This window comes from Callorhinchus milii, unplaced genomic scaffold (genome assembly GCF_018977255.1).
Source record: "Callorhinchus milii isolate IMCB2004 unplaced genomic scaffold, IMCB_Cmil_1.0 Scaffold34, whole genome shotgun sequence".
NCBI lineage: Eukaryota > Metazoa > Chordata > Chondrichthyes > Chimaeriformes > Callorhinchidae > Callorhinchus > Callorhinchus milii.
Genome location: NW_024704775.1, coordinates 104666 through 127727, shown reverse-complemented (window position 1 = coordinate 127727; position 23062 = coordinate 104666). Strand labels below are relative to the sequence as shown.

The window sequence follows — 23062 nt, the reverse complement described above, 5'->3', positions numbered from 1 at the left end:
CACTATACTCTCTGTGGTCTCATAGTCTTATAGGTTTAAGACAGTTCTCTAATATTGTAATTTGGTAGAACATTTTGGAAAATTATTAAATTCAGTCTTAAGTGCTGTCGAAAACTGTTTTCCAAATAAAGGGTAAATTGAAGAATTTTCCAAGATTCTGCACCATCTTAAATTTTAAGACAATGATGTTATGTTTACGAACACAAGGGGTTTTGATAGAATAAATAAGGAGAAAATGTTTCCTCTTGTGGGTGGGTCGATAACCAGAGTACACAGATTTAAGATAATTGGCAAAAGAATCAGAGGGAAGGCGAGGAGAAATGTTTTTACCCGGAGAGTTGGTACGGTCTGAAATGCACTGCCTGAAAGGGTGGTAGAAGCAGATTCGATAGTAACTATCAAAAGAGAATTGGATATTTACTTGAAAAGGAAATATTTGGAGGCCTAAGGAGTAAGAGCAGGGCAGTGGGACTAATTGAATAGCTCTTTCAAAGAGCCGGCATAGGCACGAATGGGCCGAATGGCCTCCCTCTGCGCTGTAAAATTGTAGGATTTTATGAAGATTTTTGTGCCTCAGAAGAAAGATACCCTTAAGGCTAACAGGAAAGCCTGTTTTCAACTTTTGATCCTTTCTACCCCACATCTGAACCATGACCAGCTCTGCCTTCCCCCACCTCCACAACATCGCCTGGCTTCGCCACTGTCTCACACCGCAGGCCGCTGAAACCCTCATACACGCTTTCATTACATCGAGGCTCGACTATGCAAACTCACTGCTTGTCGGCCTCCCCAACTCCTCCCTCCGTAGGCTGCAGATCATCCAGAACTCTGCAGCCTGTGTCCTCTCCTGCACTAGACTCCGCGACCCTATCACCCCCATCCTCGCCCGACTCCACTGGCTTCCCATCACACAGAGGATACAGTTCAAGATCCTGGTCCTCGCCTTCAAAGCCCTCCATGGTCTTGCTCCCCCCTATTTCTGCGTCCTCCTAACTCCCTACCATCCTGCTCGCTCCCTCCGCTCAGTGGGCTCTGGCCTGCTTCACGTCCCCCGCCTCACGCACCCCACTATTGGCGGGCGGGCCTTCTACCACTCTGCCCCCACCCTCTGGAACTCAATTCCGCAGTCCTTCCACCTCGCCCCTTCCCTTTCCTCCTTCAAGACACATCTCAAGACCTTCCTCTTTGACTGTACTTTCGATCTCCCTGCTTCACCCCCTGCCCTCCACCCTCCCCGATCGAACCCCAGCTCGGGTCCGAAACTCTGTCCAGGGCCTTGGGACATCCTCCCGACGTGAAAGGCGCTATACAAATGTAATTTTGTTGTTGCGGTTGTAGAAGGTGGTTCTTGAGTAAATATAGTGTAGGAACTTTGTTATTTGCATGATTGTTTTAATTTTTTACATCAGTCAGGAGCGGCCAACGGTTGTTAAGCAGCCTGCGCCCATCTCTGCTCCTTAGAGAAAGACTGCAGAATTATATTTTGTTTTGAAAATAAAGGTTAGTGAGTATTCTTAAGTGGCTCCCAGGCCACATTGTTTAGTCCTGCAGTTGTGTGGAGTCCTGTAATGTATCGGTTAGAGGACTCCACACACCTGTAGTTGCCCATCTACACATGTGTAGTCAATAGAAAGTGGACTTTTATGAACCAGCAGCTGGAAATCGTCACTCAGAAAGACAGCTTCAATTGGTAAGTGCTTCACAATACATGTGTTGCTTTGTACAAGGTTTGTAATTTTCACTCGGTTGTCGACTCTCGACCCTGCTGAAACAGTGGGATTCTCAGAGGAGCTGCTGCTGAATGGATCTAAAATGCTTTATGTGAAAATGTCTGAAACCAACCTTCATGGTAACTCTGCAAAATGATTCAGTGAGTTGTACTGAGCCCAGCACAGAACGAGAATAATAATAATTTGATTTGATGTCTTAGGATGTCTTTCTGACGTGAAGGGCGTTATACAAGTGTAATTTGTTGTTGTTGTTGATATCAAAGTTTTATTTGAATACTGCCTGGTAACATTGTTGAGACGTCTCAAAGCGCTTTACAGAATATACTGTAAAATAAATTGACTGTATAAGATAAAAGCCTAATCTGGCTTCTGGATGTAAAGATCCATGGTGGAATGAGCTTAGACAGTTGCAGCCCAGTCCCTAGTTGGAGCAGATCAACAATACGGAACCAGCCATAATTTGGCACTAATTAAGTTGACAAGACAAATCACAAGGATGTTTTGGATAGTGGAAACCTTCAGTTTGTTGCAGTGGCTGATGGTCGCCTGAGGTTTGGATCTGGACCAAACCACATTGTCAGGACAAAGCTGAGGGAGTTACCAACAACAATACAACTTGCATTTATATAGAGCCCCTCATGCAGGTTAGCGTCCCAGAGCGCTTGACAGTGGCGGAGCACAACGCCGAGCCAGAGGGTGGAGGGGAGATGACTGTAGGTACGGTCAAAGAGGAAGGTCTACAGGCACGACCTGAAGATGGGGAACGAGGGGGCAAGGCGGAGGGATAGAGGAAGGAAGAGAGTTCCAGAGTTTTGGGGTGTAGTGGCTGAAATTATGGCCACTGATGGTGGAACGGAGGGCAAAACGGAAATGCAGAAGGCCAGAGCCAGTTGAGCGGAGGCAGCGGGTAGTGGGTTGGGGAGCAACCAAGTGCGAGAGGTAGGTAGGTGCCAGGGCATGAAGGGATTTGATAATGAGTGTGAGGATCTTGAAATCGATTTCTGGGTGTTGCCCTTTGTAGAACAACGTTAAATTGTCTTATGAAGATTTCACTCAATATCCAGTCAGATTCTCAGAGTACAGAACAGGAGTCTGTGTGTGTTGTGTATTTGCGTCTGTCTGTATGTGTACATTGTGCGCATTTGTCTGTGGTGGTGGTATGTGGGACTGGGGGGGATGGATCAAACATACAGTATGATGAAATGCAAATCCATAAGATGCACTAATTATGTCTACAGGACGTAATAGAATGCATCAAATCAATGTAGATTAGAGGGAATGAGATCATGAAGTTGCGAAACTGGAAAATGCAAAACAAAGTACATTTCAAACAAGATACTTATCTCTAGTTTGCAATGATTCTCCAAGGAACATAATAAAAATATCTATTGTCCCAACAACCCAAAGTAATCATGTCCTGAATATGATTTACTGCTTCCTTCAATTTGGAAAAAACTGTTCACAACAAGGAGCAAATTATTTCTTTGTTTGACTGCCTACTGGCTGGGGGAATTGGGTTAGAAGCTTGCTCTGTCTTAGCTCAGAGGTAAAATTTCATCTGCAGCTACTTATTAACTCCATTAATGAGCATTTCAGAGCAAACAGAATTCAGCCACCCTAAATACAGTCTTCATTTTGAAAATGTTTTTAAGCTTGTAATAATAACATCACAAATAAAGAACGTGAGTTGGGTTTAGACTATTTTGAGACACTTTAGTTTTACCTTACTGAATAATAATAATCTTTGTCTTTGATATAGTGCCTTATCACTTTTTTGAGACGTCTCAAAGCGCTTCACGGAATATACTGTAAAGTGAATTGACAAAATGTGGCAGCCAATTGCGCACAGCAATGTTCCACAAACAGTCATGGATTGAGTGACCAATTTTTTTAAGGGATATTACTCCGAAAAGCAATCCACCAATTAATATAACAACCAGGTTCCCACTTACTGCTAGGTAAACAGAGGCGGGAGGAGTCAGGAAACTTGCCAAAAGTTTTTCAGACCGTTATTCAGGAAGTGAAGATAAAAACATTTTAATGACATGCTGTGCATGCGTGAACAGCTTGGCATTGTTGTAATATTTCTTCTGGTTCATCCAGATGCTTCAGGGCACTTCTCAACTGTTTGTTGATATCTTCTCTCTCACTGCTGTTAATAAAACTCACTGTTTTCACCTCAAACATCCCTTGTTCGTATTTGTACATCTCACGATATCCTGGCCACAAAATAAAATTGGTCACTCACCTCATGTTTGTGGGACACTGCTGCGTGCATATTGGCTGCCACATTTGCCAACAAAGTACAGTCACTGCATTTTACCGTGTATCCAGTGAAGCGCTTTGAGACGTCTTGACAATGTGATAAGCCACTATATCAAATCCAAGGATTATTATTCTTATGATCTCAGCTAGACCTTATCCCTATATCATCTAACTACTTAATTCAGATACTTAATCACTTCTTTTTTGAAGTAGTTAATCAGCACAGCAACATCCTGTTTAATGAAGAATATGTTATAAATATCCCCTGCTCTGAGGCCACAAATTTGTTTGTTGTCTTGTTTGAGACATTTTTACATTTTAAACTTATGCCCCAGAGTTCCGATATTCTCTATAGTTTTAGGTTTAAACATGTACCCTGTGATATTCCAAATAGTAACAACAGTCATTGCATTGATATAGACCTTATCATATTGTCAAAACAGTTCAAATTGTTTTACAGAATTTTTATAATAATCCTTGGATTTGATATAGCACCTTATCACATAGTTGAGATGTCTCAAAGCGCTTCACATAATATATTGTAAAGTGGAGTGACTGTCTTTTATGGGCAAAACTGTGAAATAACTGTAGTGTAACTGTTTTACTGTAAAGTGTAGTGACTGTATTTTAGTAGGTGAATGAGCAGCCAATTTGAACATAGCAATATTCCACAAACATCCATAACGTGACCAGTCCCATGACAAAATATAGTGTGACCATTGATGTATACACGGTGCTTGTTTTGGAACAATAACGATCAGTCTAAAAACAAACTGAAATTAAAAGTCCCACCTTAAGACCTACTTCTTTGACCGTGCCTTGGATTAACTTTCCCCTACCCCATCCTCCTTGGCTTGAGTTTGCAGTCAGTTGCCTGAAGCGCTTTGAGACAGCTTCCTGAAGTGAAAAGGCATAATGGTTTCCATGCTACCAGGATCTGGGGCATTGGTGGAATATTGCCTGTGGAAAGGAGAGTGACAAGGTTGAAAAGTGGAAATGAGCTGTGAATTGGTTCTCTGGATCGTGCCTGGTTGCTTTTGTCCAGGTCTAGGATAATTGTATGCAGGTGGATTCAAAACAAGGAACAGATCAGGATTTGTTCGACTATAGAAGGAGTTGAAATAATCAGGATGTGTCCCTCCAGGGAGAGATTGCACATTTCATTCCAACAATCTATCTCTGGGATTTTCATGTGTAGGTGGATGCATGGAATTCTCAGTTTGGCTTGGATGCTTTTAAACATGGTGATGGGTTTCCACATGTGTCAGACACCCGGCTGACCAAAAATAAAAAGAGCTGGCTTGATATGCTGAATGGCCTGTTCTTAAACCGCACTTTTTCATGGCTAATTCACACCTCAACTCCATCTAACAAAAAATCTATCGACCTTAGTCTTCAAAATTTCAATTGACAAAGTGATAAGATGCTATATGAAATGTAAGGATTATTATTAGTATTATTCTAAAACTGAATCCCAGATGTGATTGGGTAGCAGAATGAAATTGTGTTTCAAATGATGTCCCCTTTTCGGTGGTAATAAATCTGCTTTGGGTGCTCTATAAACAAATCTGACTGTGGGAGTAGATTCTGGAAATAAACAGGTGAAGATTGAGAAATCACCTGAAGGATTGAGGCAATTTTGTCTCAAGGACTTTAAAATGTGCAATTCAATCAAAATCTGAAGTTGCAAACATATTTGTGCCATTCCTACTTTAGACTAGTGGGTCCCAAGTGTGAAGAAATCAATTCATTGAATGACTTGCACGACAGACAAGAAAATATATTCACGGAGCTAATTCACTTGACTATTTATACGTAGGGCTGATGTGAAAATGTGGTCTGTAGTGTTAAATGGTTGAATTCAGATTAGTTGCAGTTAGATGATTTAACATAGAAATATTAATTCTATTTAATGGACTCCATTATATCAACGAGGAAATACTAAATAGAAAGGAGTAGTTAATGATTTGGTAATTTAAAATTCTATTATAATGAGAGGATTATGATCTTAAACATTTGTTAGCATTTCTGGGAATAACTATGACTTCCAATGATAACCTTAACCTACACATCGCAACTATTGTGTGCAGAGCCTTTAGTTCCAAACTTTAATTTGTAACGCGCAGGTTCCTCCATAAAGGGTAACCGAATCACAATTGTAATACCGGCTGAGTTGAACTTATCAGCGCCTCAACAGCTTGTCAAGCAATTAGTCGCAAAGCTTTTTGCTAGTGGCACGCACTACAGCAGTGCTCAAGCACTGTGCACTTTAAGTGATCAACGCACAATTAAGGCATGAAGATTCAGGTATTCGGATGACAATTAGATTTATTGAGATAATAATAATCTTTATATTTGATACACCATCTTATTACGTTATTGAGACTCAAAGTATTTCACAGAATAAACTATGAAGTGTAGTGACTGTGTATTTTGTGAGTAAAATGCAGTACAGAGAAGATCCCTTTGGCACTGCAGTACATTCCAGGTCAGCGCTCCATCATATTTAGTTAGTTTTCCATCTAGTGTCAGTGGATTTTTCGAAAGTATATAAGTAGCAATATCGTTTCAGAGTCCTGAGGCGGGTAATTCAGTGCTTCATTGACGCTTGAGGGAGCAAATGGTCAGAAACAAAATTGTGATAGGGTTAACATGAGGTGGTTGGGGGGATGTAGTAGTGCTGTTGCCAATTTCATTAATATTAAATGGAATTCTGTAAATCTCTGCAGATAATCCTAAAGCAATTGAATATTTCAGTCAATAATATATAACAGACCATACTTTAAGCACAATGGGGTCTAATTTGTTATATTCACAAACTGGATTTGTTTGCATTAACTGTGACTACCAGTTTGTGAATATCAAATATTGTTGGATTTGGGGGATTTGCAAAACTGTTAATTGTGAATTCAATAGCCAGCATTGTCCCACAAAGACCAGCTAGGAAAGCATAACTGTTGGCATATCAAAATGCATTTCTATGTTGAATTGGAAGATCAGTTCTCTATCATCCTACGCGCAGGCAAACCACAGTGAGGTATGGTATTTTGCAAGGTCAGTCAGTCGGTCTGTCTGCTTGTTTCAAGTTTGCTATCAATTTTAAAATGAATTCATTTATAAAATCCTTGCATTTCACATTGGGTCGGTGTCTCAAAGTGTTTCACAGGATTTACTGTGAAATGTCGTGACTATGTATTTGTAGGTGAAGGCAGCAGCCAATGTGTGCACAGTGGTGCACTACAAACAGCAATGAACTGAATGGATTTTATCTAGGTGATTGGTGGCTAGGACATCAGGAGAAGCTCCATTGTCTTGTTGAATAGTGCTTTGAGATCTTTAATGTCCACCCAAATAGGCAAATAGGACTTCGGTTTAATGTCTCATCTGAAGTACAGCAACAACAACTTATACTTGCATAGCGCCCTTCATGCCAGAAAGACTTCCCACCTCCAAAAATGCAGCACACCTCCCATATTACATTGGAGCATCAGCCTCCACTATACAGGCTTGAGGTACAGTTGAAACCCACAGCCTCTGTCTTTAACATCAAAGTGCTGTCTAGTAAGCAAACTGGTGCCTATAATCATGCAGTTATGACTGACACAAACTTGCACTTTGAGAAAGGGACTATTGCTGCAGAGCTTTGTATGAAGACGTACTCTGTACTTTGTTTCCTAATGTACTGCAGCGTGTCCACTGTTTGGCTCATGTTGCATAACATCTCTCATCAAACCAGAGCTATTGGTTTGATATTGTTGCCAATATTTATCTGCCTGGATGGAATATGATGGGATGCTCAGTCTTAGGCCAGAGAGTTTGATTTTTAGCTGATAGATGTGATGCCAATCTGAGACCGCAGCAGTCTGACTGAACCCATTCAGTTCTCCATAGTTACTCCCGGTTCAGTTATTTTACTAGCCATTCTGTTTCTTTCACTTAAACCCTGTGTTTGTTATTCCTCTCAAGATACCGAATGACTTATCAGTCACTTGGCTTAATCATGTTTAATGACATGATTATGAATTTTGTCTGATGCCCTGATGTGAAATCTGTTCAAAATCTACAGCCATTAAACAATGGTTTTGATATGCATCTTAACATTTAATATAATTTGAACGCCAATTCATTAAGTGTTGTAAATGATTTACTGATTCTTTTGACATTAACAGCTCAAAGAATGATAAAATGAAAACTAAAATTGTGGAATGTACATCAAGCAGGAACCAGTTTTATTATAATAGAATTTAATAATAATAATGGAGTTCTGTAGCGTATTGGTTAGAGCACTGGCCTCGCAAGCGAGAGGACCTGGGTTTGATTCCCAGGCCGGGCGAAACCGTAGCCAAGTTTCCTTACTGCAAATGCTTCTGTATATTCTGTGAAGCACTTGATAAGGCACTATATTATTATTATAATCCTTGCATTTGATATAGAGCCTATCATATCGTTTAGACGTCTCAAAGCTGATTTCACACAAATCAACAATTATTATGTGCTATATTTTTCATACAATTCGTTCTAATTTATACAAGAATTCTTATTGCCACTCCCCATTTATTTATTTATTTCTCCTGTAAATTTCTCAAATTTCTAATGATTTAGAACCCCTGTTATCCAGTGACTGCAGCGTGTGTGGTGGCCAGATTTTTTTAAATAGATTGGAATAGGCTTCATTCATCCTTTGGTTCTACATGTGCCGTGGACTGGTGGCAGAAAGAAAGGTAAACAAAAGAACATTTTTATAGCGTCATTCCGGGGTGAAACAACACAAAGAGGTTTACTGTAATTATTATGAAGTCCAGTGACTGTTTTTAAACAGACAAATGCTGTTAGGTACAATCACTTATAGACATGCTTGCTTTAAATTACTAATTGTTTTAATATTGCACTGATTATAATAATAATCCTTATAATAATCCTTGCATTTGGTATTGTGCCTTATGTCATTGAGACGTCTCAAAGCACTTCACAGAATATACACTAAAGTAAATTGACTGTATATTCCTTAGGTGAAATGTGGCAGCCAATTGCAGTGTCCCATAAACAGGCATGGAATGAATGACCAAATTATTATTAATTTTTTGGAAGAAATTATTATCCCCGGAAAGCAATCCGTGAATCGACTAACAACCGGGTTCTTAATTACCACTGGGTAAACAGAGGCTTGTGAAGTAAGGAAACTTGCCTAAGGTTTTGCTCCACCCAGGAATCGAACTCGGGTCCTCTCGCTTGCGAGGCGAGTGCGCTAACAGTAATGATTATTTTCCAAGTATTAAAAACTGCAGGCGCTTTACCCAAAGAACATTACCAAACAGTAGGAAGCCATTTGGCCCATTTTCTAAGACTGCCCTGTTGGAATGTAGTGGTCTGTGTGCAATCTCTCAGGCCACATTATAAACAAATGTCAAAAAAGCTGACTTCTGGGTCAGCAGGATACAGCTAACAAAACTTCCTTCACATTGTGCTATACATAGGTGGCACCACTGAACTCACTTCCTGTACACTGCATTCACGCTATGTGCAAAGTGCCACTAACATGACTTCCTTTGCAAGGTGACATTAGTAGTGTTACATCAGCTAAACTTCCTCTACATTTGGTTGCAACACACACAAAGTGATGTCAGCGATCCACCAAATATCATTTGAGATATTATTTATCATTAATTACAGAATCTTACAACATTTACTCCTACAATGATGTTATCTATCCTACTCGCAGTCCCCCAACCGTTTTCTACCCTTTGTCCGCATGTGCCAATAGAGAAATATCTTCATCCTAACTTTCCCTTTCACGTCTCTATTTCTAACCTTAAATTGAAGTTTCCTCACTCCAAATGCAAGTTTCCCCCCTCCAAATGCCTCTGTTTACCAAGTAGTAAATAAAAGCCCGATTGCTAGTTGATTGGCAGATCGCATTCCTGGGGTAATAATCCCTTCACAAAAAATTCCAGTCATTCAATTCCCCACTGTCAGTGGGACATTGCTGGGCACAATCAGCTGCTACTTTTCGACCATAAAGTATAAGTCAATTCACTTCACAGTATATTCTGTGAGACATTTCAACGATGTGATAAGGGGCTATATCAAATGCATGGATTATTGTATATTATATTATTATATTTCCGGATGCATCAGAGCAGAGTTCACACAGTTCAGGGTGAACAAAACTGGTTACAGGCAGGAGTCTGTTTGTGATTTTGTATTGTGAATAATGCATTTATCCCAATTGCAAAGACCTAATGGGTAGGATGGTCCTGTTTGGACAGGCAGTGGGAAGCTTGCCAGACTCTGCTCTCAATGCCCAGCTATGCTTTTTTAACTGGTTAAACTCCAGCAGTACCCAAACACATACACTGGGGTCTCCAAGACTTGGTTTTCGCCAACCTGCACATTATATTTTCCCGAATTAGGAAAGCAGCATAAGTCCCTCCATGTAGAGAGAGTGCATGTTCCATTTTAGCCACAGGGTACGTAGAAATACGTACGTAGAAATGTATGTATATGTATGTGTGTGGAATATATATGCGGAATCCAATCTGGTTTGGATGGGTTTCTGTTTGTGTCATGCCTGACCCAAAAAAGTTTTTTCTTTCCTCCCAGCACAACAACCAATCTGTGGCACAAAAGTTAGGAGCTTTGTCTTAAATTGAAAATCGTACATAATTTTGGAAGATAATCTTAATTTCACTGTTAATGTGAGAGCAGGGTTTCCACAAACTTTAGTATGGAAAATCAGTTTCCAAATTAAGACTGAGTTGGAGATTATTTTCCACAATTTTAAATTTTTCTATAATTTTGATTCTTAAATTTTAACAAAATGGTTTTAAATTGTAACGGCATGAGCAATTTCAGATCCCTTGCAATTCTTGGTGCTATAATAATAATCCTTGCATTTGATATCCAGCCTCACTGGATTACATATTATAGATTAACAGTGTTAGCCATTAGTGTTAGCGGTATTTCTGGATGTATTGGAGCAGAGTTCCGTGTCTGTGTCCTTTACGGATAGTAGTATCCCACAAACATGGAGTGAGTGATCAATTTTATTTGGTGGATTATTGGCCAGGACACCAGGAGAAACTCCCTTATCTTTTTGAATAGTGCCATGAGATCATTAACTTCCACCTGAACATGCAGACAATATCTCAGTTCAGTGTCTCATCCAAAGGAAAACAGCAACAACACATTGCATTTACATAGTGTCTTTCACTTTGGGAAGATGTCCCAAGGTGTTGGATAGTTGAGGGTTTGTACCCGTGCTCGGGATTGAAATGGTGGAGGTGGGGGTACCTCTGAGAATGTAACACTTCCCCAGCAATGCATTACAGTGTCAGCCTAGAATATGAGCTCAAAGTCCTGACTTGGGGCTTGAAACCACAAACATCTGGCTCAAGCGAGTGAGCCAGGCTGACACCATATTAGCAGGTTATATGATGTGCTTGAAATCTTACTCTGTGAAAGAAATAAAAATAACTTTTCAATATTGTTCTAGCCCATTCTATCACTGGGAACAGGAGTCTTTTCATGGCTGATTCTTTTACAGCACAATTTAAGATCTGATAGTAGAAAAGGCTGCACTACATCACATCTATCTAGTTTTATCGCAGACAAACTGTATCTCAACAGTAAAATGTCTCTACTACTAATGGATGGAGAAGAGAAAGATTGGATCAGCATTATTTTTGCACTGACTTTGTTGTGCTGTTAAAGGACAGAAATATCTCACATTCCCCTCTTTAACTGCTGTTTGAAAGATTACGATGCAACCACAGTAAGGAACTTCAATTTGCTTGCACTTTCTTTGCGGGATATGGTCATTTGTGAAGCTATTGATTTTTTTGTGCGCCTAAAAGCACAAAGCTGCACAATCAACCGAGCCTGATGAGACTGAGGAAGGGGAAAAAAGCAGTGGAAACATAAGTGAAATGGTAAAAGACTACAGGACACTCCACAGGAGAGGAAACTGGAGGTAACTTGCTGAAACCATCAGTGCATTGTGCGACATCTGTAAAGAAAACAAACAAAATCTTGGCTGTACAGCCAGAGGGATACACAAAAAGCTCCAGCAAATGGTAATGAGGTTGTACATTGCTCCAGCTCTACCTGGGAACTCAAATGTTTTGTGTTTGTAGGCTTGATACCAAGTTTAAGATTGTGCACTTTTTAAAAAATCATTAAATTTAGTTTCAATTTGAGTTTCCACAGTTGTTTATTGGAACTGTAGAAAAACGGCTCGCAGTGGAAGTCTTAATTTAACAATTCTTTGAAAATTCTAGATAACCTTTCTTTAAAAAAAATTTGTGTGTCCAATTACTTTTTTTGTTAATGCCTAAGCTATCCTTAGGCATTAACAATGTCTTAAATGATTCCTAATCTTGCCCTCAACCACCCTTCCTGATAACCTGCTCCTTTAATTACCCCCTGAGTAAAGAATTACTTCCTGGTTTCTGTTCGAAAATTCCCCTTTGCAATTCTAAATTCATATCCACTTGTTCTACTGCCTCAGTACATCTAGAAGTATTGTTCTGAAATTATTTCCTCATTTAAAATCTTATATACCTCTATAGGGTATATGTCTTTGATACATTGCCTGAAGAGCCATAGCTTGTCTAATCATTGGCCATAGCTCACTCCCCTAACACTGGAAATTATTCTTATTGCTCTCTAACCTGTCTCTGAAGCCTGGGCAGCCCCCTATATTGTGGTGACCAAAACTGTATTGCAGTATTCAAGGTGCGATCTGCTCACAGCAGAGTATGACATCTGGGGATCTGAACTCATCTGATTTGGCAATATAGCCCAGCATCCTGTTGGCTTTGTTTATTACTGCCTCACACTGTTTTGACATGATGAGTGATGAGTTTCTTTCAGCTTCACCCTTGACAATTTGCTTTCATGCAGTCTGCCTTTCCCGTGGTTCTATACTGGTAATATGGAAAAACGGCTTCCAATTTAAGATTGAATTTAATACATTTTAAAAACTTCTACACAATGTGAAATGTTAAGATAGTAGCCTTTAAGGCAAAGACCATTAGAAATTTTAGAAATTGGTTATGTTTTAAGAACTGCTGTTTCCCATAGGTTATAAAAAGAACCAGTTTCTAAATTAAGACTGAATTGAAGTATGTTCCGCAATTCTGTACGATCTTAAACCAAATAGTTTTGTAAGCTAAGGCATTTTGGGCTCAAATAAGAAGCCAAATTGGCAGAAGAAAGCATTCCATATGCATTGTGAGTTGGAGTCCTGAGGCGTTGTGATTTGGAGCACTTGCCTCGTAAGCAGGGCGAAACCTTTGGCAAGTTCCCTTACTCCACACACCTCTGTTTATCTAGCAGTAAGTTGTACCCAGTTGTTAGTCGATTGAATTTCAAGGGCAATAATCCCTCATTAAAAAAAAATTGGTCATTCAAACCACGACTGTTTGTGGAACACTGCTGTGCAAAATTGGCTGCCGCGTTTTGCCCACAAACACACAGTCAATCCACTTCACAATATATTCTGTAAAGCATTTTGATATGGCTCAACGATGTGATACAGTGCTATAATGATAATCCTTGAACTTGATATAAATGATATATGCTATATCAAATGCAAGGACTATTATTATATTATATAATTATAGGTTTCAGATACAAAAAAAACCACAATTTACACTTTTATAGCTCCTTTCATATTGGGAGAATATCGTAAAGCACATTACAATGACTGAGTGGGACCCCAAGCTTGAAAGTGAAAAACATAAGGAACAAGAAAAGGCAAGCTATTGTGAATTGATTGTTTTGTACAGTAAAGGTTCCATAAATTGAGTCAATCTAGACCTAGGTGTTCTCTCAGTCATTGGGCAAAGCTGTTCCAAACCTGGAATAACTGGAATATATCCCCTGTTTTAACAGCTGGTAGCCATAGGTCCCCTGGTACCATTAAAGACAATTTCTTCTCACAACTTGTGCCAACTTTATTTCAGTTTAAAACATTCAAATAGAGCTATCCTTAAGCATTAACAAAATTGCATTCTCTAAACAGTTGCACACAGTTTGCCAATGTTTTATTTGGCATCTGGAGCACCTCCTAGTTAGACATACTCTGCATGTTTCTTTTCTGCCAGTGTTTCTCCTCCAGTTTTGCTCCACTTTCCTTCTCCTCTTGGGATGTAGAAGCTTGCCCCAGTTGGCATGGTTCATATTTAAGATTTGACGGTAAGTGTTGGTGGCCATTCAACCTTACAAATCCAGTCTTCAGCTGATATCCACACTTCCTGTACCTACCAGAGCGGATTCTAAGGAAACCAGAAGGGAGGGCTCAGGCTGATTTCCCCCTCCAGTTGATAGCATCCCATCTGCTGAGATTGGGTAAATGAACGTGGACTGGGATTCAAACCTACACATGTGCTGAATAGTGCTGCTTAATTGGTAGATCACTGGGGAAGTGTTCTGCTGTAGAAGACGGTTTCATTGCTCACCAGTGCTTTCATATTATCCATTAGGAGAGAATGTGGAATATAATGTCACAAATTGCAGTTGAAGCAGAATCCCAGGATTCCATTTTATGAAGGTTTTGGAGAGATGGTGATGCAGCTTCTAAATCAAAGGGTGTACGGAGTGAGCAAGAGAGTGGGATTAGATTAGATGCCTGATATGGAGAGAAAAATACACAAGTTCACACTTGATGGGCCGAATGGCCTGTTTGTGGCTGTATCATTCTATGTTTCTCTATTAAAGGATACAGACACTTATATTAAAAACTTATTACAATAATACTTGCATTTGATATAGCACTTTATTCACTATACAGTGTATTGACTGTATATTTTGTGAGTGAAACGCAGCAGTCAATTGCCACAGCAGTATCCCACAAATAGTTGTGATTAAGTGATCAATTTATTTATTTGAAGGGATTATTACCCCAGGAAAGCGATCCACCAATCAACTAACAACCGGGTTCCTACTTACTGCTAGGTAAACAGAAGCGTGAGGAGTAAGGAAACTTGCTTAATGTTTTGCCCTACCAATCATAGATAGGTCCTCTCGCTATTGGTCATTCACTTCATGACTGTTTTGTGGGATATTGCATTGTGCAAATTAGCTGTCACATTTGCCCAAAAGACACACAGTCACTGCACTTTGCAGTATATCCTGTGAAGAGCTTTGGGATGTCCTTCTGATATGGAAGGTGCTGTACCAAATGTGAGGATTATTATAGTTTTGTCACTTGGTACCAAGGGCAAGACAGGAATGCAGATTCAGGACTAGCTAAAGGGAATAGAAGGAAGAAGTGGCTCTTTGTTAGAGGAGCTTGGCCAGAATGTGGGGAGGTATTCAGCAGGCTCTGCCTCCAGAGTCTGTCCCGGGACCCCATCTGTTTTGTATATATTAATGACCTGATTCACAAACCTAGTGTAAGAAAGTTACATTTGCAGGTGACACAAAGTTGGGGGAATTGTGAAATCAGAGAAACCTTAATTCAGATAAATGCAAGGTATTGCATATAGGAAGTAAGAACAGGAAATTACATGAACTCCAAGGATGGGAACTTGCCAATGGGGAAGCTGAAAGAGATCTGAGAATGTTAGTTGACTTATCGCTCACTATGTCAAAACAGTTTGAGCCTGCAAAACACAGCAACAGCTTGTATTTATATTGAGCCCCTCACGCAGGGAGCACTGGCCTCAAACACTTTTCCTGGAAAACTTTTTACGTTGTTAATAAACAGCTTGATGTTGTGATGAGAGGATGGGTGGGTAGATGATCTGGAAGGATGAGGTCAAATAGTCTGAAGGGCATTCTTCCTCCAAACTAATCCTGTGATCTTGTGGTAGAGACGGCTTTGCTTGAGCCTAGATGAGGGGTAGACATTTCCTGACACTTAGCATTACAGGAACAGAAATAGGCAATAGTATAATTAACTTTGAAGCTGATCTGTCCATTTTTGAGATACAATTTGCCCTTAAACATGATTAACAAGAACATTTAAAATAACATCATTAGCGCCATGGGTTTGAAGTGTTTCACACAGAATCTTCAGATGTTTTGGGTGAGATGTTCCCATTGCAAAATTATTATCTGCATGTGAATAGATGCACTATTTCTATTGGCCAACATGTAATGCCGATCATTTCATTTAATACCGACCTTCAGTTGTAACCTGGAAGAAAATGCTTCAGGGAATTGGGCCACAATTAATAGAATTATAATGATTCCCCTTCTTTCAACTTCAAAGACTTTGTTGATCTTTGCACAGAAGATTCCTCTCCTGTTAATAGTGGTTGTGGGGGAACAAACTTGGACCAACAAAGGAAGATCAGAAGGTAGCACAGCAAGTGTCTGCCTAAACAACGCTTCGTACTCAGAGACTGTTGTCTTCCTGGAGCTTCAAAGTCTAATAAATAATTGTCACAATGACATTGGCAAGATATGACTATTCACCTGAAACATGACTTTGCAGTGTAGTGCTTACACTATAATCAGCAAACTAATTTTGATGAAGCTCTCTTTCATGTTAATCTCAGAGTTTTCTCTGCCAAAGTATGCAGTTCGTGTGTGCAGAATCACTAGATACTGAAGGGGCATTGTCACTATCCAATAGTCATTAGCGTAGCTTTCCAATGTTGCTTATCAACAATGTAACAGGATGATGCAATTTGTATTGGGGAATATCAGTAATGAAAGAACTTGCATTTTTATAGCATTTAATCACGTCAAACTGTCCCAAATTGCTTTAGAGTAATTACAGTGAAGGCAAAGATGGCAGCCATTTTGCACACGGCAAGGTCTCATGAACAGCTATGAGGTGATTGAACAATTTTTCTGGATGATTCTTTGCCAAGATACGGGGAGAAACTACACTCTCTTTTTCAAATATTCTCATGGGATCTTTAACCTGAAAATACAAGCAATTGGGAGACTTCTAACGAAAGGTGGCACCTCTTCAGTGATCTCCTTAATTCAGAGCAATGTCACCCGGGACTATGAAGTCCTGACATGGGATTTGAACCCACAGGCAAGAATGTTATTAACTCTTGTGAACCCACAGGCAAGAGTGGAGTCCTGTGGCTCAGTGGTTAGAGCACTCGCCTTGCAAGTGAGACACCTGGGTTCAATTCCAGGCAGGACAAAACCTTGGGCAAATTTCCTTACTCCACACACCTAATAATAATCTCTCCAAAAAACAAAAACAATAATAAATTGGTCATTTCAATCCAGAACTGTTTGTGGGACATTGCTGTGCGCAATTGGCTGCCACGTTTCGTCCCCAAATGTATAGTCAATTCAGTTTACAGTATATTCTGTGAAGCGCTTTGAGACGTCTAAAAGACGTGAAAAGCGCTATATCAAATGAAAAGATTATTATTATTATTATTATTACTATTATTATTATTAACTGGTTGAGGCTTACAGCTGAAAATACAATACACTCCAATGGCCATTCTGAAGGTTTGAGAGTTGGCTGCTTCAAGAACTTAGTCTAGCAAGAAATCTTCTAAGCATGCAGAAAATTTAACACTCTGTGCTTTGAATTTTCACACAAAGGGTTGTGGAAATCCAGAACTATCTCCCCCAAAAGGCTGTGCATGCTGGATCCATTCACATTTTCACAACTGAGGTCGATAGATTTTTGTTAGGTCAGAGGGATATGGAGCAAGGCAGGTAAATGGAGTTGAGGTACAGATCAGCCATGATCTTGTAGAATGGCAGAAGCGGCTCGAGGTGCTGAATGGCCTACTCTTGTTCCTATGAATTTGCGAAATGTATAATTGTACCCGTTATACAATAACTTGCAATTGTATGGGGCCTTTCACGTACAGTAAGGTCTTGCAGCACTTTACAAAATATGATCGATTAAAAATGAAGTGAATGTTATACAAGCAAAAACAGCAGCTAATTTACAGTAGCAAAACCCTATAAACAACAATGTGATGAGCAATCATTAATTTGAACTAGGGTTAAAATGTAAGCTTTACAATTGGTAGCACTCTCACCTTCATTGAAGGTATTATTGCCAGAGTGTTAGATCAGTAAAAGATTCAATCAAATACACTTCCAAGGCTTTGCTGATGTGTTTTGACTCTACATCCTACTTTGACTCCTTTCTCTCCTCCTTTCACCACCAATGCCAGCCTGGCTCAGTTAGCAGCATCCTCACCACATGGTCAGAAGGTTGTGAGTTCAAGCACCACATCAGGATGTGAGCTTGTTGTCTAGGATGACATTTCAGTGCAATACTGAGGGGAGGGGGGGGCTACTGTATTATGGGGTCATCCTTTTGTGTGAGGGGAGTCAGCCGGGTGCCTGACCCATGCGGAAACACATCACCGTGCTTAAGAGTATCCAAACCAAACTGAGAATTCCATGCATCCGACCTACACATGGAAATCCCAGAGATAAATTGTTGGGATGGAATTGTCACACTGTCCTCTGGAGGGACACATTCTGCTTACCTGATTCCGGAAAGTATCAGGCGTAAGTTGGCAAGAGTCGATGCTTGGGGACCCCATAGTGTGCATTGGGGTAACTGCTGGAGTCTAACCAGCTAAAACCACATAGCTTGCACTTGAAGCTATGTTAGTGTAACTGCACCTGGCAGAAATTCCCTGTGAAACTCTTTGAGATGTTTCAACATGATAGGCACCATATAAAATGGAAGCATTATTATTATCATCTCCATTTGTGGAGTCTTGTAGCATATTGGTTGGAGCACTCACCTCACAAGAGAGAGGACCCAGGTTTGATTCCCAGGCAGGGCGAAACCTTAGGCAAGTTTCCCTAATCCACACGTCTCTCTTTACCTAGCAGCAAATAGGAACCTGGTTGTTAGTCAATTGGCAGATCGTTTTTTCCAGGGGTAGTAACCCTCCAAAAATATATATTTTTAAAATGTGGTTACTCAATCCATGCCTGTTTGTGGGACACTGCTATGTTCAATTGGCTGCTACGTATCGCCCACAAAATACACAGTCAATTCACTTTACAGTATATATACTGTAATGCGCTTTGAGGCATCTCTAAGTTGCGATAAGGCGCTATATCAAATGCAACGATTATTGTTATTATCTAATACTGTCAGAATCTAAAGAGGCAAATAAATATCGTCTAACTCAAATTGTTTCAATTGATAAACATATCTCAACATTTCAATGTGAGTCAATTGAAAATGTAGTCAAAATGTCTTATATTGAAACCTTTTAAAACTTCATTCATATTAACATCCGCCAGTTATTTTCCAGAGCCAGACCCATTTATTGGTAATAATGGTAATAGAGAAAGCCTCTTCATTAAGAAGGAACATCTTGATCAATTTATATGTGTTCAGGATGTATAGTGCAGCTGTGGTTCTTATTTTATTGACTTCAGAATATGTCTCATAGCAAACAGCGAATAAAATGCCAAAAATTTACACTAACTCATTCTAAAATAGGAACACTTGATACTCACCTATCAAATGAATTATTTAAATGAGTTATTTAAGTCACATATTGTTGGGTTGATGATATTGACGATGCACTGAACCTTGTATTTCAGCTAGTTTCCATTTCTAAGAGAATCTTTAAAACATTATTTTTNCCTAAATATTGAAAGATGCCAGTACAGTTGGTTGTGCGCTTCTTTTAGTCAGCCTTTTGACACAATTGGCGCAATTGGCTACCGCGTTCTGACCACAAAATATACAGTCAATTCACTTTACAGTATATTCTGTGAAGCGCTTTGAGCCGTCTCGAAGACGTGATAAGGCGCTATATCAAATGCAAGGATTATAATTATTAATTTCTCATCTGTAGTGTAGTGGTTAGCATGCACTTCTTGCAAACGAGAGGACACACATTTGCCCAGATGGGCAAAGCCTTCGGCAATTTTCCTTACTCCACACACCTCTGTTTATCTAGCAGTACAATATAACACAAAATTACATTTGTCTAGCATACAAAGGGTGGGGGCAGAGACGCTGAAGTCCTGACCGCTGATGGTGGAGCGGGCTGGGCGGGGGACATGGAGCAAACTGGAATCTACCGAGTGTACGAAGCAGGCAGGTTGATTTGGGTTCAGCAGGTCTCAGAGGAAGGAGGGGTCAAGTCCGTGGAGGGCCTTGAAGGCAAGGATGAGGATTTTGACTCTATCCTCCGGGAGATTGGGAGCCGGTGGAGCCAGCCAAGGGGGATGGGCTCACAGAGCTTGGTGCGAGAGAGGACACGAGCTGCAGAGTTCTGGATGATCTTCAGCTTGTGTAGTGAAGAGTTGGGAAGGCTGACAAGCAGGGAGTTGGCGTAGTCGAGCCTAGATGTGATGAGGGTTTCGGCGGCCTGACAGGTGAGACAGTGGCGGAGCCTGGCGATGTTGCAGAGGTGGGGGAAGGCAAAGCAGGTCATGGCATGGACGTGGGGTAGAAAGAACTGTGGAGTGCCTTGGCTCCGGACTTCCGAAGGTAAGTAGGAACCAGTTGTTAGTCAATTGGCGGATCACTTTCCGGGGGTAATAATCCCTCCCCCAAAAAAATGTGATCAGTCAATTCACGCCTGTTTGAGGGATATTGCTGTGTGCAGTTGGCTTCTGCGTTTTGCCCACAAAGTACAGTCAATCCACTTTACAATATAATTTGAGAAGTGCTTTGAGACTTCTCAATCATGTGATAAAATGATATATTAAATGCAAGGATTATTATTATTGTCTCGATTAGATATCAGACCCCCAAAATTTCCCTGACCTTAATCTGTAAGACCACTTTGTCTTAAATTTGTCTTAAAATCATGAAAATTAATTAATTCGATTTTAGTTTTGCAGCCGATTCTCAGCAATTGTTAAAATGAACCGGCTTCCAAATTAAGACTGGGTTCAAGATTTTTCCAAAATTCTGCACAAACTAAACTGGGATCATTGCCGCACAGGGGCAGACAGCGAGGCCATGTGGGGGAATTGCACACCTATCAAGTGGTCCCTGCATGTGGTTGCATCCTGCCATGCCATTCAGTGAATTAAAATGTCTGCTCCCATATTTTCCATAGCACTGCCTGCATTGAGGCAGGGATCCAGTTTAATATGCAGAATGGATGAGGGGGCATCAGGTCATAGCAGTATGGTTGCAGGTGATGAATCTTCATGCGCGATAAAAAGATAGAAAGGAACAAGCTACAAGTTAGCATTCGGCCTGCACAAGAGGTTGATCACGAGATTCCCATGACAGTAACATTTGTCACAGTTGGGAAACCATCAGTTTAATCGAACACCGATTCCTTCACAATTAAAGTTTATTAGTATGTTATTTGATTTTATAGTCTGCCAATCGTCAAATATAAGAAAATATGTACAGAGTTAATGGTGTTGATTTGCTCTCTGAGGTCTGGAGTGTTTTTGCTCTTTGTTGCAGTCAGGATCTAATTTATTTCGGCAGAAGAGTGCAGTCATAAATGTCCTGAAGCTGCGTACTTGGCACACACTCTACCTCTGAATTGGCTTTCACTTGTATTTTGTCATCACATTGGGTATGTGAAAACCTTGTTCAAAATGATTGGCCTTTTTTCGTCTTGTTATTACTATATTTGAATCTGAGTTTGAATGGGACATTGCACGCCTGCACCTGTAATATAATATCCGGCAACATAAACGTGAAGCATTCAGGTTTTCGGTGTCACTTTCCAGGCACTAGCAGAACTAATAAGCATGAGACTGCAGTAAGCAAAGCAGCTTCATTTAAAGAAAAGCAAGACACTGAGGAGAAATTAATAATATTGTTTAATGTGCCTGTCAAACGGTATTTTGGTACCAGCTATACATATTCTTGCGTCAAGAAAGTGTAAGCCATGCGACTGGGCTGAACTGCCTCTGAAGGGATGCAATAAATCTTTAAAATTTATACAGCGTCTTTCATATTGGGGGGACGACTCAAAGTATTTCAAAGTATAGGACGGCAGGCGAACGCGGCAGCCATTTTGCGCACAGCACTGTCCCAAAACTAATCAAGAAGTTGGGATTGTTGGCCAGGCAAATCCACGGTAATTCAAGGCAGATTTGAGGTGTAGACTTAGCCTCGACCAAAGGCATATATGTTAATGGGTAGGTAGACACTTTTGCTAGGCAGGTTTTCACAGTTTCCTATATCTATTTGTGAACCAAACTACTGTGTGTTTTCTGTATCTGTATGTGACATTGGTGCAAACTGGAGTTATCATTACCAGCAGCACTATAAATGGGCAACATGCCTGAACACCAAGCTGAGCTCCACTCCATCAGTGTCCAAGTGTTGATTCAAAGTTTGAAGTTAGAAAAGAACAGACTCTTTTTCTTTAGCTTAGAACTAATATTAAGTGTCTTATCATGTCGAAATCTTTCAAAGGCAATTGTTGTCAAGTGTTTATTGTCAAGCTATTTTTGTTGTAAACGGGACAGCAACATGTACCAACAGGATCCCACAAAAAACCAAACAGCAACATTTAGGTTAAATGGCCTCTTCCTGTTCACATTCTGCTGTTCATGTGTCAATTTATTACCAATGTATCTGAAGGTTAAATACCAGAAGCCAACAGAGCACACAGCTTATAAGAGATCACCTTATAAAGGGGATTGCCTATCTTAACATTTGAAAAGGAACTTTTAAATACATACATACATACATACATACATACAAACACACACACACACACACATACATTTTAAAATAGTGTATATTTCTCAGAAATGGAATACTGTTGGTTGGTTAGTTAGAATACTGCATATTGGTTAGAGCACTTACCTCGCAAGCGAGAGGACCCAGGTTCGATTCCCGGGTAGCTGAAACCTTAGACAAGTTTCCTTACTCCGCACACCTCTGTTTCCCCAGCAGTAAGTAGGAATCCAGTTGTTAGTTGATTGGCAGATCCCTTTCTGGGAGTATTAATCTGTTCAAAAAAAGTAATAAGAAAAATTTGGTCACTCAGTCTCCCACAGTTTGTGGGACACTGCTGTGCACAATTGGCTGTTGCGTTTCGCCCGCAAAATACAGTCAATTCACTTTACAGTATATTCTGTGAAACGTTTTTGAGAAGTCTCTAAGACATGATAAGGCAATATATCAAATGCAAGGATCATTGTAAAATGAAACATGC

At 40.1% G+C, this 23062-nt stretch overlaps 1 protein-coding gene across 1 annotated transcript in view; it reads left to right on the top strand.

The window, feature by feature from the left end:
* Positions 1-23062, top strand: part of LOC121851394 (catenin alpha-2-like) — a gene marked incomplete at its 3' end in the record, with an annotated part of 409914 nt that overhangs the window by 348826 nt on the left and 38026 nt on the right. The gene's annotated exons all lie outside the window — the stretch shown is intronic.